Source organism: Pipistrellus hanaki (genome assembly GCF_964339955.1).
Source record: "Pipistrellus hanaki genome assembly, chromosome: 1".
In the NCBI taxonomy this organism is placed as follows: Eukaryota; Metazoa; Chordata; class Mammalia; order Chiroptera; family Vespertilionidae; genus Pipistrellus; species Pipistrellus hanaki.
In genome coordinates, this window is record NC_140503.1 from 102,719,703 (window position 1) to 102,732,969 (window position 13,267).

Sequence of the window (13,267 nt, forward strand, 5' to 3'; positions counted from 1 at the left end):
ACTCGAATTAAGGATTTCCCGGATCTTAGCTACCTCATCTACACTAAAAACTGACTTGGAGAATCTCTTTCAGCTGTTCTAAACAAGCTCTCTTCTGCTGACAGTCATTTTCACTGAATTATTCATGATTTCATGTAGTTTCCTATATTCTACCTTCTGGTCCAAGTATAAGCTTTGCCCACTTTATCAAACAACTTCCCACACACTGTTATGAACTGAGGCAGCTCGGGAACATTGTCTCTCAACTGTGTTATAGAGTGTAGTACTACATTTCAGTGAAGTGTAAGGCTTTCCAAAGCTGCCGAACGTGTTTCTTTCTCTATTTTAATGGTATTCTGCCTTGTATAACACACATTTACAACTCTAGTCTCCTTTAAGTAAAGAATATAGGATTCATACAGTGTTTCATGTCATCTTAACTCGAATTAAGGATTTCCCGGATCTTAGCTACCTTTTCTACACTAACAACTGACTTGGAGAATCTCTTTCAGCTGTTCTAAACAAGCTCTCATCTGTTTACAGTCATTTTCACTGAATTATTCATGTTTTCATGTAGTTTCCTATATTCTGCCTTCTGGTCCAAGTATAAGCTTTGCCCACTTTATCAAACAACTTCCTACACACTGTTATGAACTGAGGCAGTTCGGGACCATGGTCTCTCAACTGTGTTATAGAGTGTAGTACTACATTTCAGTGAAGTGTAAGGCTTTACAAAGCTGCCGAACGTGTTTCTTTCTCTATTTCAATGGTATTCTGCCTTGTATAACACACATTTACCACTCTAGTCCCCTTTAAGTAAAGAATATAGGATTCATACAGAGTTTCATGTCATCTTAACTCGAATATGGATTTCCCGGATCTTAGCTACCTTTTCTACAATAAGAACTGACTTGGAGTATCTCTTTGAGCTGTTCTAAACAAGTTCTCATCTGTTTACAATCATTTTCTCTGAATTATCCATGTTTTCATGTTGTTTCCTATATTCTGCCTTCTGGTCCAAGTATAAGCTTTGCCCACTTTATCAAACAACTTCCTACACACTGTTATCAACTGAGGCAGCTCAGGAACATTGTCTCTCAACTGTGTTATAGAGTGTAGTACTACATTTCAGTGAAGTGTAAGGCTTTCCAAAGCTGCCGAACGTGTTTCTTTCTCTATTTCAATGGTATTCTGCATTGTATAACACACATTTACTACTCTAGTCTCCTTTAAGTAAAGAATATAGGATTCATACAGTGTTCCATGTGATCTTAACTCGAATTAAGGATTTTCCAGATCTTAGCTACCTTTTCTACACTAACAACTGACTTGGAGAATCTCTTTCAGCTGTTCTAAAGAAGCTCTCATCTGTTTACAGTAATTTTCACTGAATTATTCATGTTTTCATGTAGTTTCCTATATTCTGCCTTCTGGTCCAAGTATAAGCTTTGCCCACTTTATCAAACAACTTCCTACACACTGTTATGAACTGAGGCAGCTCGGGAACATTGTCTCTCAACTGTGTTATAGAGTGTAGTACTACATTTCAGTGAAGTGTAAGGCTTTCCAAAGCTGCCGAATGTGTTTCTTTCTATATTTCAATGGTATTCTGCCTTGTATAACACAAATTTACCACTGTAGTCTCCTATCAGGAAAGAATATAGGATTCATACAGTGTTTCATGTCATCTTAACTCGAATTAAGGATTTCCCGGATCTTAGCTACCTTTTCTACACTAAGAACTGACTTGGAGAATGTCTTTGAGCTGTTCTAAACAAGTTCTCATCTGTTTACAGTCATTTTCTCTGAATTATCCATGTTTTCATGTAGTTTCCTATATTCTGCCTTCTGGTCCAAGTATAAGCTTTGCCCACTTTATCAAACAACTTCCTACACACTGTTATGAACTGAGGCAGCTCGGGAACATTGTCTCTCAACTGTGTTATAGAGTGTAGTACTACATTTCAGTGAAGTGTAAGGCTTTCCAAAGCTGCCGAACATGTTTCTTTCTCTATTTAAATGGTATTCTGCCTTGTATAACACACATTTACCACTCTAGTCTCCTTTAAGAAAAGAATATAAGATTCATACAGTGTTTCATGTGATCTTAACTCGAATTAAGGATTTCCTGGATCTTAGCTACCTTTTCTAACACTAAGAACTGACTTGGAGAATCTCTTTCAGCTGTTCTAAACAAGCTCTCATCTGTTTACAGTCATTTTCACTGAATTATTCATGTTTTCATGTAGTTTCCTATATTCTGCCTTCTGGTCCAAGTATAAGCTTTGCCCACTTTATCAAACAACTTCCTACACACTGATATGAACTGAGGCAGCTCGGGAACATTGTCTCTCAACTGTGTTATAGAGTGTAGTACTACATTTCAGTGAAGTGTAAGGCTTTCCAAAGCTGCCGAACGTGTTTCTTTCTCTATTTCAATGGTATTCTGCCTTGTATAACACACATTTACCACTGTAGACTCCTATCAGGAAAGAATATAGGATTCATACAGTGTTTCATGTCATCTTAACTCGAATTAAGGATTTCCCGGATCTTAGCTACCTTTTCTACACTAAGAACTGACTTGGAGAATGTCTTTGAGCTGTTCTAAACAAGTTCTCATCTGTTTACAGTCATTTTCTCTGAATTATCCATGTTTTCATGTAGTTTCCTATATTCTGCCTTCTGGTCCAAGTATAAGCTTTGCCCACTTTATCAAACAACTTCCTACACACTGTTATGAACTGAGGCAGCTCGGGAACATTGTCTCTCAACTGTGTTATAGAGTGTAGTACTACATTTCAGTGAAGTGTAAGGCTTTCCAAAGCTGCCGAACATGTTTCTTTCTCTATTTAAATGGTATTCTGCCTTGTATAACACACATTTACCACTCTAGTCTCCTTTAAGAAAAGAATATAAGATTCATACAGTGTTTCATGTGATCTTAACTCGAATTAAGGATTTCCCGGATCTTAGCTACCTTTTCTAACACAAAGAACTGACTTGGAGAATCTCTTTCAGCTGTTCTAAACAAGCTCTCATCTGTTTACAGTCATTTTCACTGAATTATTCATGTTTTCATGTAGTTTCCTATATTCTGCCTTCTGGTCCAAGTATAAGCTTTGCCCACTTTATCAAACAACTTCCTACACACTGATATGAACTGAGGCAGCTCGGGAACATTGTCTCTCAACTGTGTTATAGAGTGTAGTACTACATTTCAGTGAAGTGTAAGGCTTTCCAAAGCTGCCGAACGTGTTTCTTTCTCTATTTCAATGGTATTTTGCCTTGTATAACACACATTTACCACTCTAGTCTCCTTTAAGTAAAGAATATAGGATTCATACAGAGTTTCATGTCATCTTAAGTCAAATAAGGATTTCCCGGATCTTAGCTACCTTTTCTACAATAAGAAGTGACTTGGAGTATCTCTTTGAGCTTTTCTAAACAAGTTCTCATCTGTTTACAGTCATTTCCTCTGAATTATCCATGTTTTCATGTAGTTTCCTGTATTCTGCCTTCTGGTCCAAGTATAAGCTTTGCCCACTTTATCAAACAATTTCCTACACACTGTTATGAACTGAGGCAGCTCGGGAACATTGTCTCTCAACTGTGTTATAGAGTGTAGTACTACATTTCAGTGAAGTGTAAGGCTTTCCAAAGCTGCTGAACGTGTTTCTTTCTCTATTTCAATGGTATTCTGCCTTGTATAACACACATTTACCACTCTAGTCTCCTTTAAGTAAAGAATATAGGATTCATACAGAGTTTCATGTCATCTTAACTCGAATATGGATTTCCCGGATCTTAGCTACCTTTTCTACAATAAGAACTGACTTGGAGTATCTCTTTGAGCTGTTCTAAACAAGTTCTCATCTGTTTACAATCATTTTCTCTGAATTATCCATGTTTTCATGTTGTTTCCTATATTCTGCCTTCTGGTCCAAGTATAAGCTTTGCCCACTTTATCAAACAACTTCCTACACACTGTTATCAACTGAGGCAGCTCAGGAACATTGTCTCTCAACTGTGTTATAGAGTGTAGTACTACATTTCAGTGAAGTGTAAGGCTTTCCAAAGCTGCCGAACGTGTTTCTTTCTCTATTTCAATGGTATTCTGCATTGTATAACACACATTTACTACTCTAGTCTCCTTTAAGTAAAGAATATAAGATTCATACAGTGTTCCATGTGATCTTAACTCGAATTAAGGATTTTCCAGATCTTAGCTACCTTTTCTACACTAACAACTGACTTGGAGAATCTCTTTCAGCTGTTCTAAAGAAGCTCTCATCTGTTTACAGTAATTTTCACTGAATTATTCATGTTTTCATGTAGTTTCCTATATTCTGCCTTCTGGTCCAAGTATAAGCTTTGCCCACTTTATCAAACAACTTCCTACACACTGTTATGAACTGAGGCAGCTCGGGAACATTGTCTCTCAACTGTGTTATAGAGTGTAGTACTACATTTCAGTGAAGTGTAAGGCTTTCCAAAGCTGCCGAATGTGTTTCTTTCTATATTTCAATGGTATTCTGCCTTGTATAACACAAATTTACCACTGTAGTCTCCTATCAGGAAAGAATATAGGATTCATACAGTGTTTCATGTCATCTTAACTCGAATTAAGGATTTCCCGGATCTTAGCTACCTTTTCTACACTAAGAACTGACTTGGAGAATGTCTTTGAGCTGTTCTAAACAAGTTCTCATCTGTTTACAGTCATTTTCTCTGAATTATCCATGTTTTCATGTAGTTTCCTATATTCTGCCTTCTGGTCCAAGTATAAGCTTTGCCCACTTTATCAAACAACTTCCTACACACTGTTATGAACTGAGGCAGCTCGGGAACATTGTCTCTCAACTGTGTTATAGAGTGTAGTACTACATTTCAGTGAAGTGTAAGGCTTTCCAAAGCTGCCGAACATGTTTCTTTCTCTATTTAAATGGTATTCTGCCTTGTATAACACACATTTACCACTCTAGTCTCCTTTAAGAAAAGAATATAAGATTCATACAGTGTTTCATGTGATCTTAACTCGAATTAAGGATTTCCTGGATCTTAGCTACCTTTTCTAACACTAAGAACTGACTTGGAGAATCTCTTTCAGCTGTTCTAAACAAGCTCTCATCTGTTTACAGTCATTTTCACTGAATTATTCATGTTTTCATGTAGTTTCCTATATTCTGCCTTCTGGTCCAAGTATAAGCTTTGCCCACTTTATCAAACAACTTCCTACACACTGATATGAACTGAGGCAGCTCGGGAACATTGTCTCTCAACTGTGTTATAGAGTGTAGTACTACATTTCAGTGAAGTGTAAGGCTTTCCAAAGCTGCCGAACGTGTTTCTTTCTCTATTTCAATGGTATTCTGCCTTGTATAACACACATTTACCACTGTAGACTCCTATCAGGAAAGAATATAGGATTCATACAGTGTTTCATGTCATCTTAACTCGAATTAAGGATTTCCCGGATCTTAGCTACCTTTTCTACACTAAGAACTGACTTTGAGAATGTCTTTGAGCTGTTCTAAACAAGTTCTCATCTGTTTACAGTCATTTTCTCTGAATTATCCATGTTTTCATGTAGTTTCCTATATTCTGCCTTCTGGTCCAAGTATAAGCTTTGCCCACTTTATCAAACAACTTCCTACACACTGTTATGAACTGAGGCAGCTCGGGAACATTGTCTCTCAACTGTGTTATAGAGTGTAGTACTACATTTCAGTGAAGTGTAAGGCTTTCCAAAGCTGCCGAACATGTTTCTTTCTCTATTTAAATGGTATTCTGACTTGTATAACACACATTTACCACTCTAGTCTCCTTTAAGAAAAGAATATAAGATTCATACAGTGTTTCATGTGATCTTAACTCGAATTAAGGATTTCCCGGATCTTAGCTACCTTTTCTAACACAAAGAACTGACTTGGAGAATCTCTTTCAGCTGTTCTAAACAAGCTCTCATCTGTTTACAGTCATTTTCACTGAATTATTCATGTTTTCATGTAGTTTCCTATATTCTGCCTTCTGGTCCAAGTATAAGCTTTGCCCACTTTATCAAACAACTTCCTACACACTGATATGAACTGAGGCAGCTCGGGAACATTGTCTCTCAACTGTGTTATAGAGTGTAGTACTACATTTCAGTGAAGTGTAAGGCTTTCCAAAGCTGCCGAACGTGTTTCTTTCTCTATTTCAATGGTATTTTGCCTTGTATAACACACATTTACCACTCTAGTCTCCTTTAAGTAAAGAATATAGGATTCATACAGAGTTTCATGTCATCTTAAGTCAAATAAGGATTTCCCGGATCTTAGCTACCTTTTCTACAATAAGAAGTGACTTGGAGTATCTCTTTGAGCTTTTCTAAACAAGTTCTCATCTGTTTACAGTCATTTCCTCTGAATTATCCATGTTTTCATGTAGTTTCCTGTATTCTGCCTTCTGGTCCAAGTATAAGCTTTGCCCACTTTATCAAACAATTTCCTACACACTGTTATGAACTGAGGCAGCTCGGGAACATTGTCTCTCAACTGTGTTATAGAGTGTAGTACTACATTTCAGTGAAGTGTATGGCTTTCCAAAGCTGCCGAACATGTTTCTTTCTCTATTTCAATGGTATTCTGCATTGTATAACAAACATTTACTACTCTAGTCTCCTTTAAGTAAAGAATATAGGATTCATACAGTGTGCCATGTGGTCTTAACTCGAATTAAGGATTTCCCAGATCTTAGCTACCTTTTCTACACTAACAACTGACTTGGAGAATCTCTTTCAGCTGTTCTAAACAAGCTCTCATCTGTTTACAGTAATTTTCACTGAATTATTCATGTTTTCATGTAGTTTCCTATATTCTGCCTTCTGGTCCAAGTATAAGCTTTGCCCACTTTATCAAACAACTTCCTACACACTGTTATGAACTGAGGCAGCTCGGAAACATTGTCTCTCAACTGTGTTATAGAGTGTAGTACTACATTTCTGTGAAGTGTAAGGCTTTCCAAAGCTGCCGAACGTGTTTCTTTCTCTAATTCAATGGTATACTGCCTTGTATAACACACATTTACCACTCTAGTCTCCTTTAAGTAAAGAATATAGGATTCATACAGTGTTTCATGTGATCTTAACTCGAATTAAGGATTTCCCGGATCTTAGCTACCTCATCTACACTAAAAACTGACTTGGAGAATCTCTTTCAGCTGTTCTAAACAAGCTCTCTTCTGCTGACAGTCATTTTCACTGAATTATTCATGATTTCATGTAGTTTCCTATATTCTACCTTCTGGTCCAAGTATAAGCTTTGCCCACTTTATCAAACAACTTCCCACACACTGTTATGAACTGAGGCAGCTCGGGAACATTGTCTCTCAACTGTGTTATAGAGTGTAGTACTACATTTCAGTGAAGTGTAAGGCTTTCCAAAGCTGCCGAACGTGTTTCTTTCTCTATTTTAATGGTATTCTGCCTTGTATAACACACATTTACCACTCTAGTCTCCTTTAAGTAAAGAATATAGGATTCATACAGTGTTTCATGTCATCTTAACTCGAATTAAGGATTTCCCGGATCTTAGCTACCTTTTCTACACTAACAACTGACTTGGAGAATCTCTTTCAGCTGTTCTAAACAAGCTCTCATCTGTTTACAGTCATTTTCACTGAATTATTCATGTTTTCATGTAGTTTCCTATATTCTGCCTTCTGGTCCAAGTATAAGCTTTGCCCACTTTATCAAACAACTTCCTACACACTGTTATGAACTGAGGCAGTTCGGGACCATGGTCTCTCAACTGTGTTATAGAGTGTAGTACTACATTTCAGTGAAGTGTAAGGCTTTCCAAAGCTGCCGAACGTGTTTCTTTCTCTATTTCAATGGTATTCTGCCTTGTATAACACACATTTACCACTCTAGTCTCCTTTAAGTAAAGAATATAGGATTCATACAGTGTTTCATGTCATCTTAACTCGAATTAAGGATTTCCCGGATCTTAGCTACTTTTTCTACACTAAGAACTGACTTGGAGAATCTCAGCTGTTCTAAACAAGCTCTCATCTGTTTACAGTCATTTTCACTGAATTATTCATGTTTTCATGGAGTTTCCTATATTCTGCCTTCTGGTCCAAGTATAAGCTTTGCCCACTTTATCAAACAACTTCCTACACACCGTTATGAACTGAGGCAGCTCGGGAACATTGTCTCTCAACTGTGTTATAGAGTGTAGTACTACATTTCAGTGAAGTGCAAGGCTTTCCAAAGCTGCCGAACGTGTTTCTTTCTCTATTTCAATGGTATTCTGCCTTGTATAACACACATTTACCACTCTAGTCTCCTTTAAGTAAAGAATATAGGATTCATACAGTGTTTCATGTCATCTTAACTCGAATTAAGGATTTCCCAGATCTTAGCTACATTTGTACACTAAGAACTGACTTGGAGAATCTCTTTCAGCTGTTCTAAACAAGCTCTCATCTGTTTACAGTCATTTACAGTGAATTATTCATGTTTTCATGTTGTTCCCTATATTCTTCCTTCTGGTCCAAGTATAAGCTTTGCCCACTTTATCAAACAACTTCCTACACACTGTTATGAACTGAGGCAGCTCGGGAACATTGTCTCTCAACTGTGTTATAGAGTGTAGTACTACATTTCATTGAAGTGTAAGGCTTTCCAAAGCTGCCGAACGTGTTTCTTTCTCTATTTCAATGGTATTCTGCCTTGTATAACACATGTTTACCACTCTAGTCTCCTTTAAGTAAAGAATATAGGATTCATACAGTGTTTCATGTGATCTTAACTCGAATTAAGGATTTTCCAGATCTTAGCTACCTTTTCTACACTAACAACTGACTTGGAGAATCTCTTTCAGCTGTTCTAAAGAAGCTCTCATCTGTTTACAGTAATTTTCACTGAATTATTCATGTTTTCATGTAGTTTCCTATATTCTGCCTTCTGGTTCAAGTATAAGCTTTGCCCACTTTATCAAACAGCTTCCTACACACTGTTATGAACTGAGGCAGCTCGGGAACATTGTCTCTCAACTGTGTTATAGAGTGTAGTACTACATTTCAGTGAAGTGTAAGGCTTTCCAAAGCTGCCGAATGTGTTTCTTTCTATATTTCAATGGTATTCTGCCTTGTATAACACACATTTACCACTGTAGTCTCCTATCAGGAAAGAATATAGGATTCATACAGTGTTTCATGTCATCTTAACTCGAATTAAGGATTTCCCGGATCTTAGCTACCTTTTCTACACTAAGAACTGACTTGGAGAATGTCTTTGAGCTGTTCTAAACAAGTTCTCATCTGTTTACAGTCATTTTCTCTGAATTATCCATGTTTTCATGTAGTTTCCTATATTCTGCCTTCTGGTCCAAGTATAAGCTTTGCCCACTTTATCAAACAACTTCCTACACACTGTTATGAACTGAGGCAGCTCGGGAACATTGTCTCTCAACTGTGTTATAGAGTGTAGTACTACATTTCAGTGAAGTGTAAGGCTTTCCAAAGCTGCCGAACGTGTTTCTTTCTCTATTTAAATGGTATTCTGCCTTGTATAACACACATTTACCACTCTAGTCTCCTTTAAGAAAAGAATATAAGATTCATACAGTGTTTCATGTGATCTTAACTCGAATTAAGGATTTCCCGGATCTTAGCTACCTTTTCTAACACTAAGAACTGACTTGGAGAATCTCTTTCAGCTGTTCTAAACAAGCTCTCATCTGTTTACAGTCATTTTCACTGAATTATTCATGTTTTCATGTAGTTTCCTATATTCTGCCTTCTGGTCCAAGTATAAGCTTTGCCCACTTTATCAAACAACTTCCTACACACTGATATGAACTGAGGCAGCTCGGGAACATTGTCTCTCAACTGTGTTATAGAGTGTAGTACTACATTTCAGTGAAGTGTAAGGCTTTCCAAAGCTGCCGAACGTGTTTCTTTCTCTATTTCAATGGTATTCTGCCTTGTATAACACACATTTACCACTGTAGTCTCCTATCAGGAAAGAATATAGGATTCATACAGTGTTTCATGTCATCTTAACTCGAATTAAGGATTTCCCGGATCTTAGCTACTTTTTCTACACTAAGAACTGACTTGGAGAATCTCAGCTGTTCTAAACAAGCTCTCATCTGTTTACAGTCATTTTCACTGAATTATTCATGTTTTCATGGAGTTTCCTATATTCTGCCTTCTGGTCCAAGTATAAGCTTTGCCCACTTTATCAAACAACTTCCTACACACCGTTATGAACTGAGGCAGCTCGGGAACATTGTCTCTCAACTGTGTTATAGAGTGTAGTACTACATTTCAGTGAAGTGTAAGGCTTTCCAAAGCTGCCGAACGTGTTTCTTTCTCTATTTCAATGGTATTCTGCATTGTATAACAAACATTTACTACTCTAGTCTCCTTTAAGTAAAGAATATAGGATTCATACAGTGTTCCCTGTGGTCTTAACTCGAATTAAGGATTTCCCAGATCTTAGCTACCTTTTCTACACTAACAACTGAATTGGAGAATCTCTTTCAGCTGTTCTAAACAAGCTCTCATCTGTTTACAGTAATTTTCACTGAATTATTCATGTTTTCATGTAGTTTCCTATATTCTGCCTTCTGGTCCAAGTATAAGCTTTGCCCACTTTATCAAACAACTTCCTACACACTGTTATGAACTGAGGCAGCTCGGGAACATTGTTTCTCAACTGTGTTATAGAGTGTAGTACTACATTTCTGTGAAGTGTAAGGCATTCCAAAGCTGCCGAACGTGTTTCTTTCTCTAATTCAATGGTATACTGCCTTGTGTAACACACATTTACCACTCTAGTCTCCTTTAAGTAAAGAATATAGGATTCATACAGTGTTTCATGTGATCTTAACTCGAATTAAGGATTTCCCGGATCTTAGCTACCTCATCTACACTAAAAACTGACTTGGAGAATCTCTTTCAGCTGTTCTAAACAAGCTCTCTTCTGCTGACAGTCATTTTCACTGAATTATTCATGATTTCATGTAGTTTCCTATATTCTACCTTCTGGTCCAAGTATAAGCTTTGCCCACTTTATCAAACAACTTCCCACACACTGTTATGAACTGAGGCAGCTCGGGAACATTGTCTCTCAACTGTGTTATAGAGTGTAGTACTACATTTCAGTGAAGTGTAAGGCTTTCCAAAGCTGCCGAACGTGTTTCTTTTTCTATTTTAATGGTATTCTGCCTTGTATAACACACATTTACCACTCTAGTCTCCTTTAAGTAAAGAATATAGGATTCATACAGTGTTTCATGTCATCTTAACTCGAATTAAGGATTTCCCGGATCTTAGCTACCTTTTCTACACTAAGAACTGACTTGGAGAATCTCTTTCAGCTGTTCTAAACAAGCTCTCATCTGTTTACAGTCATTTTCACTGAATTATTCATGTTTTCATGTAGTTTCCTATATTCTGCCTTCTGGTCCAAGTATAAGCTTTGCCCACTTTATCAAACAACTTCCTACACACTGTTATGAACTGAGGCAGTTCGGGACCATGGTCTCTCAACTGTGTTATAGAGTGTAGTACTACATTTCAGTGAAGTGTAAGGCTTTCCAAAGCTGCCGAACGTGTTTCTTTCTCTATTTCAATGGTATTCTGCCTTGTATAACACACATTTACCACTCTAGTCTCCTTTAAGTAAAGAATATAGGATTCATACAGTGTTTCATGTCATCTTAACTCGAATTAAGGATTTCCCGGATCTTAGCTACTTTTTCTACACTAAGAACTGACTTGGAGAATCTCAGCTGTTCTAAACAAGCTCTCATCTGTTTACAGTCATTTTCACTGAATTATTCATGTTTTCATGGAGTTTCCTATATTCTGCCTTCTGGTCCAAGTATAAGCTTTGCCCACTTTATCAAACAACTTCCTACACACCGTTATGAACTGAGGCAGCTCGGGAACATTGTCTCTCAACTGTGTTATAGAGTGTAGTACTACATTTCAGTGAAGTGCAAGGCTTTCCAAAGCTGCCGAACGTGTTTCTTTCTCTATTTCAATGGTATTCTGCCTTGTATAACACACATTTACCACTCTAGTCTCCTTTAAGTAAAGAATATAGGATTCATACAGTGTTTCATGTCATCTTAACTCGAATTAAGGATTTCCCAGATCTTAGCTACATTTGTACACTAAGAACTGACTTGGAGAATCTCTTTCAGCTGTTCTAAACAAGCTCTCATCTGTTTACAGTCATTTACAGTGAATTATTCATGTTTTCATGTTGTTCCCTATATTCTTCCTTCTGGTCCAAGTATAAGCTTTGCCCACTTTATCAAACAACTTCCTACACACTGTTATGAACTGAGGCAGCTCGGGAACATTGTCTCTCAACTGTGTTATAGAGTGTAGTACTACATTTCATTGAAGTGTAAGGCTTTCCAAAGCTGCCGAACGTGTTTCTTTCTCTATTTCAATGGTATTCTGCCTTGTATAACACATGTTTACCACTCTAGTCTCCTTTAAGTAAAGAATATAGGATTCATACTGTGTTTCATGTGATCTTAACTCGAATTAAGGATTTTCCAGATCTTAGCTACCTTTTCTACACTAACAACTGACTTGGAGAATCTCTTTCAGCTGTTCTAAAGAAGCTCTCATCTGTTTACAGTAATTTTCACTGAATTATTCATGTTTTCATGTAGTTTCCTATATTCTGCCTTCTGGTCCAAGTATAAGCTTTGCCCACTTTATCAAACAACTTCCTACACACTGTTATGAACTGAGGCAGCTCGGGAACATTGTCTCTCAACTGTGTTATAGAGTGTAGTACTACATTTCAGTGAAGTGTAAGGCTTTCCAAAGCTGCCGAACGTGTTTCTTTCTCTATTTAAATGGTATTCTGCCTTGTATAACACACATTTACCACTCTAGTCTCCTTTAAGAAAAGAATATAAGATTCATACAGTGTTTCATGTGATCTTAACTCGAATTAAGGATTTCCCGGATCTTAGCTACCTTTTCTAACACTAAGAACTGACTTGGAGAATCTCTTTCAGCTGTTCTAAACAAGCTCTCATCTGTTTACAGTCATTTTCACTGAATTATTCATGTTTTCATGTAGTTTCCTATATTCTGCCTTCTGGTCCAAGTATAAGCTTTGCCCACTTTATCAAACAACTTCCTACACACTGATATGAACTGAGGCAGCTCGGGAACATTGTCTCTCAACTGTGTTATAGAGTGTAGTACTACATTTCAGTGAAGTGTAAGGCTTTCCAAAGCTGCCGAACGTGTTTCTTTCTCT